General features: G+C 41.7%; 1 protein-coding gene across 4 annotated transcripts in view; it reads right to left on the bottom strand.

Annotated features, from left to right (window-relative positions):
* Nucleotides 1-17,800, bottom strand: part of FAM53B (family with sequence similarity 53 member B) — a 112,446-nt gene extending 94,646 nt beyond the window's left edge. For 3 of the 4 annotated variants that reach the window (XM_033149453.1, XM_033149456.1, XM_033149455.1), the window contains exons 1-2: nucleotides 17,573-17,633; nucleotides 10,103-10,193 (exon numbers count right to left, since the gene is read on the bottom strand). The gene's annotated coding sequence lies outside the window, so the exon portion shown is untranslated. Of the gene's footprint in view, nucleotides 1-10,102; nucleotides 10,194-17,572; nucleotides 17,634-17,780 lie in introns of those variants that run through there. The other variant, XM_033149454.1, reaches the window with a different exon arrangement.
* Nucleotides 17,801-21,754: the final 3,954 nt, after the last annotated feature.

The following is a 21,754-nucleotide window of genomic DNA, read 5'->3' as shown; positions in this document are numbered from 1 at the left end:
TGTCAGACCAATCCAGGCATTTCAAAATTATCATTGTAAATAATGACAACTTTATTACCAGCCCTATGTGATTATTCTCATACAGCAGCCATGGGACTATGTACCTTCTATAGTGGGCACACGGCAATAAACTTGTTTTGTCAAAATATGATGGAAGTGGCACAAACAGACATCCTAGGATTAGCCTGAATTTACATTTTACTTGTTCCCACTTATGGCCACGGTGAACCATGCATTCATTACAATCCAGTACAAAGTTGAACAGGGTAACTGTATTCCAACACTAAAAATCTGACTGCTGCAATACTGCACTTAAAGTTGCCTTGCATTTCATTTGTTATCAGAGAATGTGTGAATGGTGAGAGCAGGACACTGTGAAAACTGTACAGCCCACATGTGTTTCAGTGTACACCCATTTTGGCTCTGACATGTGGAAACAAGCAGCTGCAGGCATGTCTCAAGTTATGACAGCCTCTATGCCAAACAGTATCACATTCAAGATGTGAAGAAACACACCATATATAATAACACTTACAGGGCAAAATTATGCTTGTTTAACTTGGGACAGTTTCAATGGGACTTACTTCCTTGTAAGTGTATTTAGGACTGCAGCCTTAGTCATGCGTCAATTCACTTGAATTTCAACCCATAATTGATCAATGGAAGCCAAAAGACTATGGGTTGTACCCACAGAAGTCATCCTGTTAGCTCAGTGGCTTCTGCCTGCAAATAACGGGACTTCCTATCCCCTTCCCCCCACCCCACTCCTCTCCCAAATCTGTTCTGGGGATTGTCTCCAAGTATCCAGATCAGATGGAAGGTGCATAGGCAGAAGACCTTGAGTTACAATAATAGCAAAATTTGGTTGGATACAACACTGTATTTCCTCTGCACACAGACAGGGGTTTTGCTGGGAGTGGGCCCTGAATCTGCTTTTTTAGTATTTTTGGTTACATGGTGAATCTGGGGGGAACTGATTTGGAGGGTGGGTCTTAGTAACTAGGCAGGATATTAATTTGAGGAAATAAGTTAAGATTATTTTATCTAGATTTGACTGGGGGTAAGGAAAGGAATACTTTGGCCACCTCATGAGAAGAGAAGACTCCCTGGAAAAGATTGAGGGCACAAGGAGAAGGGGACAACAGAGGACAAGGTGGTTAGACAGTGTTCTCGAAGCTACCAACATGAGTCTGACCAAACTGCGGGAGGCAGTGGAAGACAGGAGTGCCTGGTGTGCTCTGGTCCATGGGGTCACAAAGAGTCGGACACAACTCAACAACAACAACAAGGAATGGGAACTGAACTGTTTTGGAGCAGGAACTGTTGGGAAATTAATTGAGGTAAATAAATTGGGGTGGAAACTGATTTGGGGTGCAAGTTGGGTGCAAAAAGGTATATCCAGGGTGATTTGAATAGGAAATTAGTCTTTCTTTGCCCCGGTACATATAAATTAACATTTGCACATTGTATGGAAATGTGTGTCTGTAGACCTCTGCTGCAAACCTTTTAAATACAATCTCCCGGCACACAGACACCTCTGATAAAACTGTCAAAGGCAGTGTATTATTATTTTTTTAAAAAGAACAAACTTGCTCCTTACTGCATGCATCCAGTAAATACCACTGTTTCAGTCTTTGCTTACAAAGTGACTAGGTATCACCAAAGCTTTTTGAACATGTCAGAGAAAATAAATGCTTAACCTGGTACCTGATACAAATGTCTCCTAATAAGGAGGAGCCAAACAGCTGCAAGTTGTCTTAATTGGCACAAATCTGGCAGATTGAACAGCAAGTGCGTGTTGCCCTGCAGCATTTACAATTTCTTACTTTCCTCAAATTCATTAAATACATTACAGTCTGTTCCCTGAAGATGGCCCCTACGTGCGCTGGCTGCAAAGGAATCAGTGCCGACATTTCTAGCTGAGGTATGAATATGGAGGAGGGAGGGAATGCTCCCTTCCCATCCTACATACTTTTTCTTGGAGCAAAGAGGGAACCATCTGTATCCACTCTCTTCAGTTAAGGAAACCTTGCAGCAGAGTTCTTGTGAGGCTTCTTTTTAGCCATTGCTAACAGAGCTCTGTGTACCTTTCACTAAAAAAAAAACCCTCAAAATTATACACCAGAGCAACTCAGACTCCTACTTTGCATAATTTATTCCCGCTAATGGAGAGAAGGAGCAAAGAAATGTCAAATTTTTATTTAATAGTCATAAGGGTTAGAAACGTTTTCTTTAAATAAATAAAAACAACACAAAGGATCATGAATTCTGTAATCAAAATAAAAGTATGCATCTTTGGAATTGTAACTTGCATAATGATACACATCTAAACAGACAAAGGAAGGATATTGGAGATAGTGATAAATGGTAACCTTTGAAGTGTGGGGGGGGCATCTCAGGCCTGGTGGCCTATCTACCTGGCCCTCAGGACTCTCTCCATGCCACACACCCTCCCTGAGTGCCTTTGCCTCACGAAAATGTGTCCTTGAACTGAGATAGTCCTTCTTGCTTACATTGATGAAAATAACAAAATATCAAATAACATGATACAAGCAGAATTCAAGAGAGACCAAATGCCCAGCACAGGAAAAAGTTCCTATTGATGATGTAAAGTCTGTAAAGTGAAGACAAAGGGTTAAAACAAACAAGTTGCTTCAAGAACATTACAGTGCGGACAGTTCTAATAAAAACATACTTCCTGGAAATTAATTTAATAATTGATTTGCTCTTCTTATCGCAATGACAAATCACATTTTGTTGTGGCCATCTTTGATCTCGGAAGAAGCCAAAAGGAGGAGTTAAAATATTCCTCACCGCCATTCTATCGTATGCAGAATGTGATGTGATATGGCAGTACATTTCTCTTTCCGTTGACTTCCTGCTTCTCAAAACAAAGAGCCATATTTATCATACAAAATGGAGCTGCCCCACCTAGCAAAGTGCTGCCAAGGCTTTAACAACAGGCCTTCACATAAATATCCCCCTGTGGCCTATGATACATACAGCTGTATTTTTAAAACCAGTTGCCTTGTGGGGCTTCGCTACCCTGGAGTGTTTCTAAATGGCTTTATGCTATGGGATATTACCTCTCCTACTCATTTTATGAAGCATTATCAAAAGGCTTGTAACTATTATTGTTCATCATCCTCCCTTCTCTGCCTCACTGCCTATCTCACGGCTTCTATGACTATTTAACTTCTCTTATTTCCCGTCTCCCTGACATCTGCTTATCTTTCTGCGAGCGACTTTTGCCTCCAGAAGCTTTCTCCCTCAGCTACTGTCTTGTCGTTCCCCTGTTGGCTGCTTCCCTCCGTTCACCTTCTCTAATTTTCTTATCGTCTGGTCTTCTGTCACATACACATCAGCCAACAGGGTTATTGTAACTCCCAGAAAAAAAAGTTCCCCCGCTCTTGTCAAATCTGCAAGATTAACCTGTAAAAAATCCTATTTTTTAATACAACACATCCTCCTAATTGTAGAGATGCTAATTCTAATCCTCAAAATATTGAATCTTGCAGAGTCTTTACCCAAAAGGCTGTTAAACCAGTTATATTTCATATGACTGGGTAGAGAATTGCTAAAGGAATGCTCTCTTTTGCAAGCAGCCTAGCAAAGCTTTTAAGGATAGTTCTGGCTAACAAAAGCATTAGCGTTCCACTAAAACAAGATTCCCAGCTACTTTAGCATATTAGCTCTTTGGATGCTCAGGTGTCTCAAGAAAGCAGCAGGAATGTGAAAGATTCCATTTTTTCTCCAATACATATATAGCTGGATTTCTAGTGCTGTACAACAAATTCACATACCATAGCCATGTGCAGATGTAAGACCTGACATGTATATCTTGGCATGCAATCTGTCCTTTTCTCTCTTTTTTAAGAACAGGAGTGCACAAATTGTGTGAGAAGGATGTACACACATATCCAAACATATACCATGCTCCAAATGAGGCAAGTACTGTATTTTTCCATGTATAAGACGACCTTTTTTCTTCATTTTTTGTGATAGATTGAGGGTCGTCTTATACATGGGTTAATATGCTAAGTAAGTGAGGGCTGGTGCTGCAGCGGTAGCAGGGAAATGTCGGAGAGGTGGCTGCTTACCCGACCCGCTCTTCCTTGCTTAGGAAGAATATTTGGTGAGCACCAGTATGCGGTGTATTACGGCACCAGTTCCATCAGCCAGAGCGGTGGGGGGGGGGGCTCGTCAAAAAGCTGCTCAACAGCTCAGCAAACTTACAAAAGAAGCTCAACAACTGTTGAGGGCTCCCAAAAATAGGGGTCGTCTTATACATGGGGTCGTGTTATACACAGAAAAATACGGTACATCTGAATAAACCCAAGGCTACTTCCTGAAACCTACTGCATGCAAGTGTGTACACACTCAGCCATTGCTTAAAAAGGCTTCCAGTTATATGTTTCAAACTGGTAGTTACAGAGGATGACCAAGCAGTGCTGGAAGCCTCTCAGGTTAAGAAGACAAGCATCTATCTCCCCACCAGCTGGGATGTCCTCATTTGTGTGAACCAGCAGGGAAACACTGAGGGCTGAAGAAAATGTCTGGACTTACATGATAGGAGGGAAAGGGGAAAACCTCAAACCATGTTGGGCAAATGAGCATCCAGAATACAACTTATTGTAGCATGAATGTAAAACTCTTCTATTTCTTTACCAGCCACTAGCCCCAGCCAATTTTTGCTCTCACAAAGCTGTGGATAAATTTGCCTGCCCAACATCCAAGTTGGAATATGGAACAATTATTTGTAGACAGGCACAGTAATCTACATTAATAGGATGGTATACCACACAGAGTAGTCAGTATGCTGCCCAACTAGCAATACAAGAGCTGTGGGTAGACTCATATGAGTGCATTCTTAGCCTTCTTAAATCTCAAAATCCCCATGATGAATTAGCAGTATTCTTTACTGGTATGGAATCTCAGGGTGTAGTATTAGCATCAAAGGGAAAGAGCATGCAAAATTCAAAGCGACGCTGTGCCACATGGGCAGAGGACTGCACTGCTCAATGCACTCCCATTTGTAACTTGGCTGCAGTTTATATTTTTGGTCTTGTCAAATTTTCTTGGACGGGAAAGGCAGAATGTATAAATGTCAGGAATTTTTATATATTGCATTAGGTGCAGAACTGCAAAAACAAACAAACGAGTCGGAAGTTTCCACACATATATGTTCTTAAGGATGTAAGAGCATCTCTGCTGCATCAAAGGCCAGGCCAGTCTAGTACCCTGTTTCCCCACAGTAGCCAAACTGGATGTGACAACAGCTCCACCACTGAACACCAGCGACTGGTATTCAGAAGCAAGCTACCGGTAACTCTGAACCCGTTTCAGAAGCAAGCTACCTCTGATCTTGACAGATATCCTGAAAGATGGACTACAAAATAGAATAGCCATCGTGAGGAGTAGTTATGGTGCTTGACTTCTTCTAATCCCCTTTTGAAGTCATCTGTGTTGGTGGCCATCGTGGCATCTTGTAATATAGCAAATTCCATAGTTTAACTATGAGGTTATACAGATTGGGCTGGCAGGTAATACAGACCATCTAAACCTAACCAAGTTTCCTTTTGGCTTCTTTTTCGCAAGAGAAAACTACCAATATGTTTTGAAGGGGGAAACGGAAACACAGGCACCTGTACACATTTGCAGAAGTAATAGGATGCACGTGTACAAGAAATCACAATCAGGCCAAAGCGAATACATGCTGGTAATTCACAAATGAGCATTTAGATAATGAGCAAAACCAATCCATTTGATGAGCCTATGGGCTTGACAGTACTTCCAGTATTTCCTCATTGGCCGATGAGAGCGGTTTCATTGTACTGTACAATAGGTGACAGAGCATTTCCCTTTCAAATGTCATAAAGGATAAATCTTCAGAGAAAGACCTAATGCTCCTTAAATTAGTGCTCCAGTTTGTTAAGGAGAATTTTAGTGCTCCTGTTTGTTAAACTATGGTATGTCAGGTCTTCACTGTTTTAGTAAGTTTATCACCTGACTCTAAACGAGTTTACTTGAAATAAAATTAACTAAAAAAACAATTCCTACTTTTTACCATGGCAGCATTGGTGCCATTAGTCCATGCACCAAAGATAGTTTCAAAGACCCACCCACCTCACCTGCCCACATCAAAATTTCGCCTAGTTCAGGTTGAAACTGTCAAGACCACAATCACCTTGATCATGCTTAAGTGATCCTCAACAAATCCCCTTTTAGCTGCTGACTGTGAACATAGTAGGCGCTTAAGGAGATAAGAGGTCACTTAAAGGGTAGATTATTTTCAAGATCACTTCAAATTGCACCTAATCCCTTTTAAGCACCCTGCCAAACTCAGTATTTGGGTGGTTAAAATGTAGGGGTTTTTAGGCTCATGTCAAGGTATGGCAACAGTGATAAAAGCTCGGATGATGTTCTTCACTTATCCATTGGAAGATTCAGGGCAGACAAAATAGAATACTTATTCGCACACTGTACAGATAAACTATGGAATCTGCTTGCACAAGAGATAGCAATGGCCACCAACTTGGATGGCTTTGAAGGACAATTTGTGGAAGCTAGTCAAAGGCATCTGGTTGGTCACTGTGAGAAAAGGGTGCTGGACTACATGGGACATTGTTCTGGTCCAGCAGTGCTGTCCTTATGCTCCATGATCTTATGTACAGTGAGCTTTTAAAATATATATTAAAATATATATAAAGTCCAATAGCACCTTAGAGACCAACTAAGTTTGCTTGCCTTGGGAACATTTTGGATATATCCAAATGTCTAATTAGCTTTTGAACATTCACATACCAAAAGATATAAAATGAGGGTCTTTTTCTGGGATGCTGGGCACAAGAAACAGTAATAACATGCTTTGATGTTCCCTCACCCCATCTCCTTTATTTTACATATGTGCTTCACTGCATTCAGAGGGTGGCATTCAAGTAAGTTTTACTCAGAGTAGACACGTTGAAATTAATGAACATGAACAAGTTAGGTCCATTAATTTCAACAGATTTACTCTGAGTAAAACTTAGTTGAATACACCCTGTGTTTTTTGGTGTGGGGTTTTTTGTTTTTGTTTTATTTAAAAATGTATACTTTTTAAATACAGTGGTACCTCAGGTTAAGTACTTAATTCATTCTGGAGGTCCTAACCTGAAACTGTTCTTAACCTGAAGCACCACTTTAGCTAATGGGGCCTCCCACTGCCGCTGCGCTGCCAGAGCACAATTTCTGTTCTTATCCTGAAGCAAAGTTCTTAACCTGAAGCGTTATTTCTGGGTTAGCGGAGTTTGTAACCTGAAGTGTATGTAACCCGAGGTACCACTGTACAAAAAACATTGAAAAACATTAAGCATATGCTCAGCAGCTTCACCTTCTTACTAAAGACAAGACTTTTTTTTTTTTTTGACAGAGACAGGTTAGAATTGGCATTCTTCTAGGGAACACATTTTCATTCAGGAGTGCTAATCCCTAAAAGGATGCTTCAAACAGATCTCAGACATCTCCATGCATCCCATCTGCTACATAAGCTATTGATGGAAAGACAGAGGATGCCCAGCAGGATATGCCACCAAAACGTACCTCATAGTAGCCAAACTGTAGATAGGTCTGTGCACTTAGATGCCAACTTCTGTTTGAACCAAGTCACTTTTTGTCTGGCTTTAGCAATTCATGTTCATATTGCTAGACCCCATGACTGGATTCTAGCCAATATGTTCAGAGTCCTACCTATGCAACTACAGAAAAAACAGCATTGGTCTCTTAGAACTGAAGGTCCTGTATTTGAGATTCAGCACTTTAGGTCTGGCATTGTTACCAGCTTGCTCCCATGAAGTTGTGTGTTCAAATACCACAGATTCCATGGCTGAAGGAGAGGCATAGGCCTGTACCTTAGACCTGCTTAGAGGAGGTTCCATAAGTAAGCACAACATTTGCACGTGGAAATGTCCCAAGTTCAGTCCACAGAACCTCCAGTTAAAAAGATCTCTGGTTGCAATGCCTTGGAGTCTTGTCACCAGTTACGGTAGGCAATAATGTACTACATGAACCAATGATCTGACTCACTTTGAGGCAGCATTTTCAGCAGGGCTCAACTATGTATTTTCTTCAAATATCCAAGTTTTACCATTTTTATTCATTCATTCATTTTTTTGCAAAAGTACTTCTGGCCCAACTTTCATCTATGTAATTACCAGGACATGGTACAACATGTACGTAAACAAACCCAATATCAAATGTAATATACCATAATAAAACCATAAAATACCTCAATAAATAAGATGAGCAGATTGAAACAAGACAGCAGGCTAAATTAAACCAATTAAAATGCCTGAGCAAACAAATATGCCTTAAGCTGGCACCAAAGGATAACAATATTGGAGCCAGGTGTGCTTCTGAGGGGAGGTGTGCACCAAAAGGTGCATCCCTAGAGATAAGGCTTTCTTCCACATTGCCATGCACCACTGAACCTCCCCAACAAAGGGACACAGGTAAGAGGTTTGAAGAGCTTTAAAACATGGACATCTATCATGTCCTGGGGTCCCAAACCCTTTAGGGCTTAATAGATAAGAACCAGCATCTTGAATTTGGCCCAGAAGTAAACAGGCAACCAATCTAACTGCTTCTGAATCAGTGTAATGAGATTCCATCTCACTCTACCAGTAAGCATTCTGGCAACCACACTGTCAATTTGAGAACAGGTTTTGGTATCAGTATTACTGGTGTCAACCATCTGCTCCTTTCTCACCTTTTGATGTGTTTGGGCACATCTTTATACAGAAATACAGGACCATAGGCACACTTAACTGATAAGCATTTAAGGTGACAAGAGAGCAAACAAAGGGATAAGGGCTCAGCACCTTTTGATGGTTTTGAATTAAAGCACTTACCTTTGGTGTCAAGCTCAAGGGTAAAATATAATAAGGTAGGCTAGGGAGCATCTGAGAGCCCTACTTGTGGAAAATCTATCTCTTAGGGCTAATTCCAGGTTTGAGGGGGGACCAAGTAGTAGTTGTGGTGCTGCCACTGCACTGCTGCTGCTTGTGAACACTGGAATGGGTTGAGGTGGGGCAAGGAGTGGCAAGGGCAAAGGAAGCACTAGATTGGCAACTTGGGGGCGGTGCAGCTGCCCAATCTCTTCTGCCCTAGGCACTGCCTTATCTCATCCCATCCAGCTCCTGATGAGCAGCAGCACCACTACAACCAGGTGACCTGCGCAGTGGCAGCACCCCACTTTGTGCACTGTGACTGTCTGGTAGGTTTACCTGACTGTTGGTGGAAGCACTTCAAAGAGCACTGGGCAACTGGGTCTTTTAATTTTCCACAGTGCACCAGAGTGATGCTAGCTGCTGGAAGTGTCAGTCCAGTGCAGAAAGCAAGAGGGGTGAGCCTTGCCAAGGTGCTGCATCCCAGGCAGCTACCCAGGTATCCCGAATACCAACTCAAATATTCTTTTTCAAGGTGGAAGCTCTATGGGCAAAGTTTGCAAAGACCTTTGATTAAGGGTTTTATACTTCTTTATGATATAGTTCATGCATGCTAGATTTTTGGGGGGGGGGGTTGGAAACACTGGTGATACTTTGTACGCAATATGCATTTCAAATCAGCTTTTGCAGAAACTGTATTAGATTAGCTAATGCACTGTACTAATAATCATGATAACTTGCAGAATGAGTTGCGAGAATGGGAGCTATGTCTCTGTTAGCATTTTACAGATAAGAGCATTCGTCAGGAGGCGCTTCAGAGAGGCCACCCAGCAAGACAGTGACTAAGCTCCAACTTAAAGTCGGTTCTCAAGGCCATGTTGAATGTTTTGCCCAAAGGACAACACTAGGTCAATAGAACATTGTTTCAATGTGCAAGGAAAGAGTTGAATTAATCCATGAAACCCAAATTCATTAATAGCAAAGCTGTAACTTGTATTGGTTAATGTTCATTGAGGATTTCAACATTAACCAATACAATACCAATATACCGTTCCTTACAGGTCATTACAAAGAGCCCAGAAATTTGCCATCATGTACATACTGCCTGACACCCTCCCTTCTAGTAAGAGATGGTGAAAACAACTCTAGAAATATGTATGGCTATGTATTTCATATACCTTTGAAATGCACAGGTATCCAAAATCCTTCAGCGGTGTTCTTTGTTTCCTTAGTCACCAGAGATGGCTTCTGCCATGGTCCCCCTCCTACCTGGTGGAGAAAATTGGATAAAAGGTATGAACATATTGAAAGAGGAAAAATAACTTTTAAAATACAGTGTTTTATCAATATAATTAATATTGATATATTAATTTATATTAGATGTTTCAGCCTTAAAAAGAATTTTTAGACAAAAATAAAATAGCACAATATTTTTACAGTTTCAACTGCAAATATATGAGCTGGTTGGCCTTTTCTATCTTACTTCTTCAGAGCTCAATCTCTGTCATACCAGAAAGAAAATAACTAATCAAGAAAAGGAAGTGTTAATGCAGGCATGGTTTGAAACATTAGGCCAGATTCAAGAGTTATACATGTAAATATGCAACTGCCTACATACATGGATATGTATGTAGAATTCATATGTGAATTGGCAACATGAGACTTGGACTTGTTCTTAATTACATGAATATCTAAAATGGGTCTAGCTCAAACAATCTCTGGTGGGCTATGAATTACACAGGTCTGTGAGTGAACTGGAACTTAAGTTTATCTATCTATGTGGTATTATGGAGACATGGCTTTTAAATGTATGCAAACAACATATTTGAGATGACTTCTGTACAAGTGTGTTTAGAAATAAACAACTTTTTCTCAAAATATATTTTGGTATTTGATGTAGAAGATGGTTCCTCTATTGCAGTAAATAAATATTAAAATGAATGAAGTAATTGACAATGTGCCCTTTAACAACACCCTCAAAACCTGCTTTCTGTGGTTGACCATCTCAGCCATTTAAATAGCAGAGCAGGCCCTGTTTCTCTCTCACACACACAATATGCAAAACCAATCCAAACCTTTTCAGCTATATTGACAAATTTAACTTAAAAAAAAACTAGGCAACTAGGACTGCCAGGATATGTGTGTGTGTGTGTGTGTGAGAGAGAGAGAGAGAGAGAGAGAGAGAGAGAGACTGAACATTTCCCAGTCAAATAACTTTCTGTTTTGCCAACAGTGACTTCATTTAAACAGAATAATGCCTGTCCTACTTACTCCTCCCTGCTCCTTGCTCCAATAACGAAATTTTATTACAGCACATATTCTGCTATTAGCTTCAGTTTGGGGGCTGGGGACAGTGAGAAGAAAAGTCAAGCACTTCAGTTGTCCTCAAATCAAATTTTGATCTCCCCGGTATTACCCGAATTTTAACAAAAATGTTTGTAAATGCTTAAGTTGGAGTAGTCACAGCATTGGCTCCATCATTCAAGTAAAAAGCTGTCAAAGCAAAAAAAAAAAAAAAAAAAGTCTAAATCAATAGCCTGTGTCTTACTTCTGGAGAAGCTAGTCCGAGGTTAGAAATAAGCTGTTGCTTATTCACATTTCCTATGTGGGCAGGTTCATTTGATATACAAGAAGATAAACATAAGCTTAAACAAGGCAAATGGCAAAGGTCTTTAAAAATGGCCTCCAGCCATAGCTGTCAACCCTCCCTGCTGTTCCCCACAGCTATAATAAGGGAATTTCCTGCAAAAAAGGGAAAGGTTGACAGCTATGCCTCCAGCAGCCACCAGCACTCTAGTCCTTCAGACAGACAGATGGATCCAGCTATTCATAGGGCAAGGGCTCCTTCTAGGCTGAAGGGGTGGTCCAGGTGTTGGTCCACAGTGGAAAGTCACTAGGCCCTATAAATCCCTTCTTTCTAAGCTGGTCTGCTAGTGTAACATAACACAGACTCTTTCTCACACTTCATCTCATATGAGGCCCAACTTTGCTTTATGCAATCTGGTATTTGACCTCCAGCCTGTTCATGACTACCGGTACATCACATGCCTCTTATCCTTGGTTCCTGTCTGCCTAATCTGGTGCCTGACATCCAGCCAGTTCATGCCCATCCCTTCGCGTCAGACCCGAACTAGGCCCCAGGGCTAATAGTATAACAGCAAACACCCAACGGTTTTTCTAGTAAACATCATTGCCACAATACAGCCAAACTTGCTGTGCTTGTACAGTTATCTTTTTTGTCACAGCAACACACCTACCACTAGTAAAACAGGCCAAATTTTAAAAAGCAATGTGATAAGGGCTTCTCTAACAAAAGCAAATCAAACATCCCAAATTTTGCACTTTGACCGTAGCAATTCTGCCTCCATCCTGCTCTTGTAGTATAATGAGGCTTCCATGCATCCACAAACAGGCTGAATTACCGGTAAGTAGCTCCTTAAATGAACTGCTCCGAAAGAACTGAAGAAGATCTACACAGCTGGTTCTAAACCTTTCTCATGTGAGATGTTCAGGGTGATAAAATGTAATGGCATCTGAATGCATTTGCTCCTTGATACACTATTTGATTTGATCTGAGCACTTCCTCCAAGCTGGGGCCAGTTAACGTCTGACTCTTCAGATGTTTTGGACTCCAGTTCCCATCAGCCCCAGGCAGCAAGGCCAGTTCTTAAGAGATGGGAGTTGTAGGCCAGCAACACCCGGGGGGCACAGATTAACCACTGCCACCCTTACCAACAAAACCTCCAAGGGTACAACTATGTAGCAAAAATAACAGAGTCCCTTGCAAACCTGACAAATGTTTTACAGCAGAAACATTCATCAACTACTTGATGAAGTGGAGTCTAGACCACAAAAGGGCCTCAGGCCACCTTAAAGATCTGCAAGACTCTTTGGTATTTAAAACAGAATGAGGGCTTTTTAATAGACTTTTGCTATTCTGTAAAACACTGTTTGCTGGTGCAATGAATACTAAGACAACAAAAACAGAAAAAAGGGACAGAATTAAATATATTGCAACATTGTACAGAAAGAACTGAATCTAAAGCAGAATATATACAAAGCCCAGCTTCAATACACATATCCATGTACCGGTATGTAGTACTACCTCAATGCAAAGCAACCATTCATGAACCAGTGGAAATATTGTGGTACGGCATTACCTCTGAAGAAAAAAGGAGAACAATCTCTATGCCAGATTTTCAAACGACAGCCATACAAACATGAGCTGCATTTCACTTATTACATTTTATTGATCACCCCACTGGCTCTACTGCTAGCCCATTTATATGACCACTTCTCCAATCACCTACGAAATCACAGTGTGCATTTCATTTGTTGAAAGTGGATATAGAAGCATTTTCTTTCCTCACAAATATCGAAAGCCATGATGTTTAAAGCATATGACAAGTAAGGTAGGTCAGGCCACACTGACACCATGTATATCACGACTGTAGAGCAAACCATTATTTCAAGGCAGAGTCATGAAAATTGAGTATTTGAGAAGTGAATGGAATTAAATAGGATTTCAGGAGGAGGGGAGAAGAGACCAAATGCTCCTGGAGTAGATAATGTTTTAAATCCTGATTCCTGCAAGCCAACATTACTTTTTACAGCTTGGAAGTCACTTTAAATCCGGTGTGACATTTATGCTCACCACTATTTTTTAAAAAAAAGCATTTAGAAAGAAAACCCTTTAACATCTGGGTTGAATCTAAAGCTGAAGCCTCCATTTATCAACATATTACATAATAAATTGTGGCTTGCTTTAAACATAATTTCTCTACAGAGATATCCATAGAGATAATTCTACTTCCAATCTGAGTGAAAGTGGCCAAAGGTTTCCAAGGACACATGTGTTAGCTACATGGAAAACTGTGCCCCACTAACCTTAATTATTTCATATTGTATTAGGTAAAGGTAAAGCGAGTCCTGACCATTAGGTCCAGTCAAGGACGACTCTGGGCTTGCAGCACTCATCTTGCTTTATTGGCTGAGGGAGCCGGCGTACAGCTTCCGGGTCATGTGGCCAGCATGACTAAGCCACTTCTGGCGAACCAGAGCAGTGCACGGAAACACTGTTTACCTTCCCACCGGAGCGGTACCTATTTATCTACTTGCACTGCATGCTTTTGAACTGCTAGGTTGGCAGGAGCAGGGACCGAACAAATGGAGCTCACCTTGTTGCGGTATTGTATTGTATTACTTGGAGATAAATTGTTATCTTAGTGTAATATTATTTAAAAGCATTTCTAAACCACTTAATATTTTAAAAATCAGATCAGCCAATTGAATTACCCAGCTGAAAACTGGACTCCGGTAAAATATAGCATAGGGCAAAATAGACAGGGTCAGAGCACACACGCACACACACACACACAAACACACCTACTCTGGAGCATTGGGATTCTCTCCAAGCAGATTTGAGGGCACGTGAAAAGGATAGAGGAGAGGAACTGAAACTCCTACTCTGCAAGCGGATTTCCATTGAGCAAGTAGGCAATGGAAGTATGTCGCCCATAGTTTTGCAGCCTTGTCAAGTAATTGCTCTCCAACTGTCAGTTGGATCTAGCAACATTATTTTTCCTTACGTTCTACAGTTCTGAACTGGCCAAATTTTGGAATATTTCTAACCTATGATTCGGAAGACATCTTCTAAAATGTAGTTTCAGTATGAATAGGAAATATGGAAGTATGCCAACTACTAGAGAGAAACTATTTAATTGATAGAAGGATGGGTAATCATGTAAGAGTGGAGTTGCATAATTTTAGGATGTCCTGGGCATCTCCCCAGTACTCCTTGGACCATCATATGGTAATCTGGCTGTGAGAAACATCCATCAGCTTTCAAGTCTCACCTACACTTTCATGCATAAATGAAAAAAGAACCCTGCAAAGACATAGCAATAGGAACTTGTCCGTGGCCAGTGTGTCAGCTTCATTGAAAAAAGTAGATATTAACTCAAATCTCCAAATGCGTTGGTTACACACAACTGATGTGGAGAGAAAATTTAACTTGTTTCAGTTCAAAATGCAAAGCTCAACTCCATTCTCTGGCTGAATACCTAATTGCTTATCAAATAAACACAGGGTGTTTAATCTGTCCTTACTGGATTGTCCCTGACAAAGGTCTTCTTTTGCATTTCAGATTCTAGGAAAATAATCTAGCAGGTATTGGTGAGGGCTTCTGCAAAAAAACCCAAATAAAAAGAGGCTGAAATCTTAAACACTATGGAGCAAGCCCCACTAACTGCAGTGGGGCTTAATTATGAGTAAACATATATAGGATTATCTCACAGGGCAGTTAAAAAACAACAACCAGCACTCTTGTTTTTCTGTTACTATGCAAGCATTTAAATTTAACAGAACCATTCCTCAGTTCAGATTTTAAAAAAAAATGATAGAAGGGAAATATATTATTTAGTTAACCCAGTAAGAATATGTGGGTTAACATTAATCAGTGAAGTCAAATGTAAGGTGTTCTTCACACTGGGGGTTGGGCATAATCCTGTAACAAATATGCATCCAATTTCATAATTAGTACCATTCTCTGGTTGCATGCCTGTTCTCTCACAGTATCGCTTGCTTAGTTGGCTTTGTATCTTTTCCCTATAGTCAAACTGCACTGTGGTCTCCTGAACACAGGGCAGAGCTTGTAATCAAGCAGCCTACGTCTGCTGTGCTGCCAAGACTACATATGAGAGCACACTCCTAAATCATCTCGGCAAAAGGCACCATTTCCCTTGATCCAAAAAGGGGCTGTGAAACCGAGGAGTCTGCTCCGGATTTTACAGCCTCCCTCAAGATTTATTTTACAGTGCTAACAATCTGCAAACTGTTAACCACTCTAATACCAAATATCTGATCTGCGCAAAGTTCATCTAGAGCAGGAGTCTAGAAACTTTTCAGACCCAGGATTCCCCTTTAACCCAAACATGCATTTGGGAACCCATTTCTTGATCTTTTGCCATATATTTGCATAGTGATAATGCCCCTGTTGTGGCCCACCTTGTGTCAGGCTGTGACCCACTAGTATGTCCTGCCCCACCAGTTGAAGAGTGTAAGCACACACACACACACACACACACACAGCAGTCTAAGACACAATGAAGAACAAGGAGTGCTGTTAGTTTCATCAGTACTTGTAACATGGCTTACGCATACAATGCTATTAACATGCTGGTTGATCAATACTAAGACATCCATTTACCTACCCAAAGCAAGCTTTGTAAGAAACCTAGGGTGGTGGTCAACTGCTTCCCCCCCCCCCAGAGTAGCCACATTGAAATTAATGAATTTAACTTAGTCACGTTTACAGACTTAGAGTAAAACTTAGTTGAATGCCACCCCTAGGCTCTGTAAAAGCAAGATGTAACTGAGAATTCAGGAAAGTAACACATTTAATCTATGATTATCTTAAAAAGATGATACCTGGTTATGCTTGTTAGTCATACTACAGTCCCCAAAAAAGTGAATACTAAATCCAACTTCATGCTGAGCTTGTTTTAATGGAAGCATAAGCTACCTGAATACAGGTACATGCAAACATATAAGTCACATCTGAGTAGACTGCCAGTGATATAATGGTGGTTTGGAGCATAGACTATGACAGTCCTCCATTGATCAAGCATAACAAAATCATCATGTAAGTATATGCACAACAATACACTGACTGAGGCTCACAGTATGCAGAAACATTATCCCAGAGGAGGAAACGAGAAAACGAGCTAAAAATAAAATGTGAAAAATATGGGGTGCAAGAGCAAATGGGACATACAGACATAAACACTGCTGGCAACTGCTGTTATGAACAGAGATATAAAACACTCATGAATAACGAAGCGTTTGTCAGCCTGCTTGCGTCCAGGCCGACTTCTACATTTTCATGAAAGGGGAAAGAGAAATGAAGCCTGAGGACTAAACTCTCATATAGCTGACAAATCAATGACGTACTGTAAAACTCTTCACTTTAAAAGAGCCTTTCAAGGGCAGATTCCTTCGCCATGTGCAAATGCAATCCATACAGTTAAGTCTCACTCCCGTCAAATTATCATCATCATCATATTTATAGTTATGGCTACGTAAAGAAGAAACAGAAGAGGAACACATCTAACTAGTGGGGGGGGGGTAGCTGGGGGGAGGGGGTGTTAGCACACTTCCAGTTGGTTAGCAGCAGCCCCAGTGCATGGTCTCAGTTCAATCAATCAGGGAAGGCAGCCTTTTCCTTCTCCGTGTCCATACGCAAAGTTCAATAAACAGAATGATAATTCCTAAACTCACCCCAGCCCCCCCCCCAACCTCTTGTCCCTTCTCTAAGCTCGCCTCTCTCTTGTTTGCTGATAATGACAGCCCAGAACGATGGAGTTAGAAACCAGGTTAAAGGAGCACGCGCGCGCGCGCACACCCCAGATCAATCACCATCGTGCACTGCCCGCTTGCTCCTCTCCGGAATGCCAATAGCAGCCTTTGCAGTAGCAGCAATAGGAACTTGGTCCCCTGTCTCTGATCGCTCCTGTCATCTCCTCATCCCAGGCACCGGCAAGGAAGCGGGAGCAGAATTTCCCAAACACCAACAAAATAAAAACTGAAAAGTGGAGGAAGAGGAGGAGTGGGGGAAGAGAAGGAAATAGCAGATAATAAATATCTTCCACCTCAAGCCATCAGCAAAGACTCTCTTTCTCTCTCTCTGTCCGAGAGCGGAATGAAAGTGTCTCCGCTCTACTATTCTACACATTGTAACAATATCTGCCCAGGACGAGACCAACGGCCCAGGAGTGAGAAAGACGGGGGTGAGAGGGGGGGGAGGATTTGCAGAAGGGAAGGTCCGCGTGCAAGCGCTCAAAGGCCACCTTCTCTTACCCCGGCTACAGGACTTGGGGCCCCGCGTTACCAAGCCGCCCCGTCGCGCGCGTCCCTGCGGGAAGCTCCTCAATCTTGCCAAGGCTGCGCGAGGACTCCCCTGCCGAAACGGCGGTGCTGTATTGGACTGATCCTCCCGGAGAAAGGAAATGGGCTTGTCACTTCCTGGGTTGTTTTCTCAGCGAGTGCGGCTTGCTTTAAAAAAAAAAAAAAAAGTAGGAGGGGGTTAGAATTAAAATAAAATACTGTAATAAGTAAATAAGTGAAAGGCCTTGGGCTGAGCTCGTGCCGGGCTCCTGCTAATTCCAAGTCCCTTGCAAGCCATGAGGGCTGAGCAGCAGCAGCAGCTGCAACAGCCACCACTCGATTGCTGTTAGCAGGGCGGACTGCGTAGCCTCTGGGGGAATGAAAGGAAAGGGCGGCGGAGGCAGAGGCGGCAGCAGCCTTTGCAAATCGAAGGCTTGGAAGCGGCCTTCAGCCCATCTCTTACGGGGCTCTTGTTGCGTTAAAGCCGGAGTAGCAGCTCGGGGGTGGACGGGCGGGTTTGTGACCGGGGCCTCTGCAAGAGTCTCTCGCCGGCTGTCAATCTGCTTCACATTATCATGCTCTCCAGGTTCGGCTCAAAGCGCAGGGCCTCTGCGATCAAACCGGCATCGCATCTCGCGGTTGGTTTGTTTAGGTGACGATGAGAGTTCCTATTATCAAGACGATTCCTCCTCGGCCTGAGGGCACATATTTACTGCAACAACCAGGGGACGAGTAACAGCAGGCAGAGTGCATTTGGGAATGGCCAGGGGCTGCTTCTCCGCCTTTCTCGCACTGCTGAATGCAAACATACATATGCATCCCTCCTGAGCACATCCGGGGATTAAGGGAAGGCCTTCCAGGTCAAAGGTTAGGCAGGGGCTCCAAGACAGTTTTGGAAACCCTGGGATTTTCACATCTGACCGCGCAATCCTAAATGTGTCTGCTGAGAAGTCAGCCCCGCAGAGTGCAATGAGGCTTATTCCCAGGTAAGTGAGGTTTAGAGTCGCACCCTTAGAAGCTAAGCAGTAATACCTAGAGTAGTGGTTAGTCTGGATTTGGAAGAAAGGGCAGGTGTCTGTTTATTGGTTGCCCCCCAAAATTTATTGCTGCTTCAGAGTAACTAAGAGGAGTGATGTCTACAGGCCCTTACAGGGATGCTGGGGCAAAATCCCCCACCACCCAAAAAAACACCCATCCATAGCATTGCATGTAACTGTGTTATTTTTGGGCAGTTAAATCAGTCCTGATTGTACCCGGCTCCCTGCTCTTTAAATGGAAAATGCTATTATTATTTTTGCCAGTTGAAAGCAGTTCTCAAAACGTGTCTAATTTATAACACTGGAGGGGCAGAATGGAAAGAGACACGGAGTACCTTGGCTTGTTGGATTTGTTGTTGATGTTTTTAATAATCCTACCATAGACATAATAAAAACACATAGACCGCCATAAAAGTTTTGAAAATAAAAAGCAGAAAGCAGCACAGGGCAAACTCTCCAGAAAAGCAGACATTTTTGCCAAGGAGGCTAGAGGCCAGCCAAATCTTCCTTTGGAGGGAGCTCCATAACAAGGAGCTGCCAGAACAAAGGCCAAGGCCAGCCCCCCCCCCTTTTTCTGCCTGAACCATATAAGATGGTGCCACCTCCTGGACTCACATTGTCCACCACTCCTGAGAGTACCAGACAAGGTTTGGTTCAGAACAGGTTTCATGACACACAGTTGTCCTCCAATGGAGAGGAATAAGCTGGGTGACTATCTCCATACCCCAGGAACTGCAGCTTGAGGTGGCCACCCCAATCTGCCTGTTGATAGGTCCAGCCCTGCCTTAGGTGGTCAGGCAATCAGTTGGAATAAATATGAGCCTAAATAGAATTTTACTGAATTCTCTACAGTTCTATTTGCTTTTTGCTAAAGGTGTGGTGGCTAATTTGTTCAGCTCCATTCTATGCATATTTACTGGGCAATAAGGTCCACCATATCCAATGAAGTTTACTCCCAGGGCAAGGCTGCAATCCTGTATGCATGTGTACAAGTTCCATTGAACTCAATAAGACTTACTTCTCAGCAGGCATGTATGGGCCTGTACTGTAAGCATGCATATGATTATAGCTTAAAACACTGCTTTGACCTCAGAGCTACTTTTATTCCATGTAAAATAGAATAAAATAAATCTAGAACTCAAAGTGTAGGGCTGAAATACAGAAATTAGACATAGCAAGCCTGTGCTCAGATCCTTGATCCTTCATGGGCTTAGGATAGACAGATTTTTCCTCAGCTTCTAAAATGCTAATAAAAATGTGACTGTTGAGGTTATTGTGAGGACAAATGAGATTAAATAGCTTTGCTAAATTAAAGTGTGATATATTCCAGGCTTATATATAATAACAGTAGCTTGGTAGTTATCATGAATATGCAATTCACAGACTAGTAGTTGGGTTGGGATCATTTTATAATAGGCAAATTTAAATTCTGGTATCACTTGTTACGAAGCAGAGCTCAACGACATGCGGCTTGAGGTACTTTTGTGTGATCTGTGAGTGCAAAATTCCAATTTCCACTTCTCCTTCTGAGTTACTGAGTTCCATCAGTTTATATGTACACAAAGGTAGCACATGTGATGACTGTAATGAAGGAATTGATAGAAGGTTGGGTTATAACCATATTTGTCTTGAATGTATGCTATTGTTGTTGGGTGCATTTTTTGATTGTGATGGTTTAATTTGGATGAATTTTAATTGTATTGTTCCCTACCCTGAGATCAGTTTTGATGATAGGATGGTTCAAAATATTATAAATAAAAATAAGAGTGAACAATTAACATAGTATATTGAGTGACACCTGGCTTATGAATTGGCATGTGCTATGCTTGTGACAATTATATCCAAACTGTGTACCACTAAAATATAAAAATTAGCTGTAGTTCTCATGCTTACAATAGAATTCAATTTTAGCCCAACAAATTGATTTGGCTATAGCTAACTTCAGATTTGCGTTCTTTCAAACCTGAGGAGACTCATGGTATTTGAATTAATTATATCGTAACAAGAAAATATAAGTTAAATAGAAATAATGTAAGGGTAAGCATGCCACCTGCATTTTTATTGACACTGTTACCTACAATAAATAATCGGTATATTTGGTTGTGAGGATGCCTTGCATTAATTTATTTTAAATTCTATTAAGAAGCCAAGAGTGACTCCTACTGGCATATGCTGATCCCCTAACAAACTTTTGGTACAACAGAAAAGCCCCAGAAGCCACATGTGTTCCTTCCTTCCATTGCTGCTCTTATGTCATCTTCCATTCTTCTACTCAGGGTTGTTTATCTGAAAGTTGTGATTAGGTAGAGCAATCACACGTTTTCTGTGCCATTTTCCTGATCAATTCTATCCTGCTGTGCATGTTAACTCTGAAGTGCCACTAAATTCAAGTAGGTTTAGTCCTAAATAACTATACAGTAATTGGATTGCAGCCTCATGCTATAATCCTATACCCATTGGGAATAATCTCCATTGAACTCAATGAGACTTACTTCTAAGTATGACTGTTTGCATCATCAGTCCAAGTTTTAAAATGGAGCAGAAACATGAAGCAAAAGTACAGCATTTAGTAAATGGGAGTATTGTCCTTAATTGTATTGTTAAAGTAGCTAGCGGGAATACTATCTTGCCAATTGTTAACCTGTTGCTTAGTTAGGGTGCAACCCAAACTCTGCTCTTCTCTGTTGGGGCACAGTGGAGCAATGGGTCGCCACAACTGGAACCCTGCTGCTCACAGCAGCCATAGTAGAAGGTAGGGGTAGGAAGGACAATGTGATCTGATGACATCACCCCATGGCAATGAGCCTGGTTCAGCCTCACTGATGCTGGCATTGCATGCCCTCTGTTGGACATAACAGAATGATGAAAGACTTCTGAGCTATTTCCACATAAGGCATAAATCACATAAAT

Source organism: Lacerta agilis, chromosome 5 (assembly GCF_009819535.1).
Source record: "Lacerta agilis isolate rLacAgi1 chromosome 5, rLacAgi1.pri, whole genome shotgun sequence".
Lineage (NCBI taxonomy): Eukaryota > Metazoa > Chordata > Lepidosauria > Squamata > Lacertidae > Lacerta > Lacerta agilis.
The sequence above is the reverse complement of the archived record's forward strand: the minus strand, read 5'-3'. Positions and strand labels throughout refer to the sequence as shown.